Genomic DNA, 1,415 nt, shown 5'->3' with positions numbered 1-1,415 from the left:
GCTATGAATCGGGGCTGACTTGACGGCATATAACAACAACAACAACAAGATGTCCATGGTTACTGAGACTATCCCAAGGCACAGAGTGTCTAGAAAGAGTAAAAGAGGTAGTAACTCCACATCCCTAAGGCAGTCAGACCAGACACAGAATCTTGTCAGGTTCTAAATGATACATGCTATAAAAGGAGATTCTAAAAGAGTCACATGGAATTTAAAAGTCTGAAAAATGAGTCTTGTAATAAAGGATGACAGAAGAAGAAAGGACATGAGGAAAAAGAGATCACAGTGATCATATTTAAATACTTGAAGATCTCATATAGGGAAAAACAGTTAGGAAACATGCATGGCAAAATGGGACTTGCTGACAGAATGATAAGGTGGTAGATTTGGGTTAAATATTGAGAATGTATCAATATTAAAAGTTGTTAAAATTCAAAAAGGGCTACCTTAGAAACAAGAGCCAGAAATAAACATATGGCTCATTGTCCAGTTGGAATATTTTGTGAAGTTTCTTTCCATATCTAAAAATAATGATGGAGATTTTAATTATGATCATTATAATTATATATTTGCTTCTATAGCACTTATCAAGAGCCTCTTATGTTCTAGGTACCATATTAGGTAATTCATATTTAGCTATGGTATTTTGTGGTTCCATCAGTCACAGACACGACTGATGGGAAGACATCAATGGGGAAGGAAGAGGATGCAGGGATGTTAACTCAAAGTAGGAGATAACCCAGCCTACTCCCAAAGGAGAGTGGTTTATGTTGAAGCCCTTAGTTTGAGTTCAATGAAATTTCTAAACTAAGGAAGACTAAGAAGAAAGGCCTGGTAATCTATTTATGAAAATCAGCCAACTAAAAGCCTGTGGATCAAAACAGTCATATCTGCAACTGGTCATGAGGCTAATACAGGACTGAGCAGTGCTTTTTCTGTTGTGCATGGGGTCCATGAGTCAAGTGGCTAACTCTGTGGCAGCAAACAACAATAACAAAGTCCCCCATGAGGAAATTGAACTGTGGTAGATACCACAGCAGCCAGTGAGCAATCAGTCAGATGCAAGAAGCCTGTGCTTTTCATTTTCAGAGAAGGCTTTTTAAGCCCCACCCTCTACTCTGTGATAATTGTTGAAACCCAGTAAGGGTGAACCTGCTCACCAAGTGCAATGAAGTGATGTAAATCAATCCCATAGTTTGCTCCTAGCAAGAGTGAACTGAAGATCTATTTTTCTGGAGTAGGTTGCCTTCTTGGGCTCTGGCTATAGACTTGTGTCTTTTCACAAGGACCGTGGGATAGCAGTTCAAGTCCATCCAGAGACATCTCAGAAGAAAGGTCTGATGATCTACTTCTGAAAAGTCAGTCACCAGAAACCCCATGGAGCACAGTTCTACTATGAAACACATGGAGTCACC

This window comes from Orycteropus afer, unplaced genomic scaffold, assembly GCF_000298275.1.
Source record: "Orycteropus afer afer isolate SDZICR_OR568_19922 unplaced genomic scaffold, OryAfe1.0 scaffold00161, whole genome shotgun sequence".
NCBI classification, from domain to species: domain Eukaryota; kingdom Metazoa; phylum Chordata; class Mammalia; order Tubulidentata; family Orycteropodidae; genus Orycteropus; species Orycteropus afer.
This window is presented reverse-complemented; position numbering follows the sequence as displayed.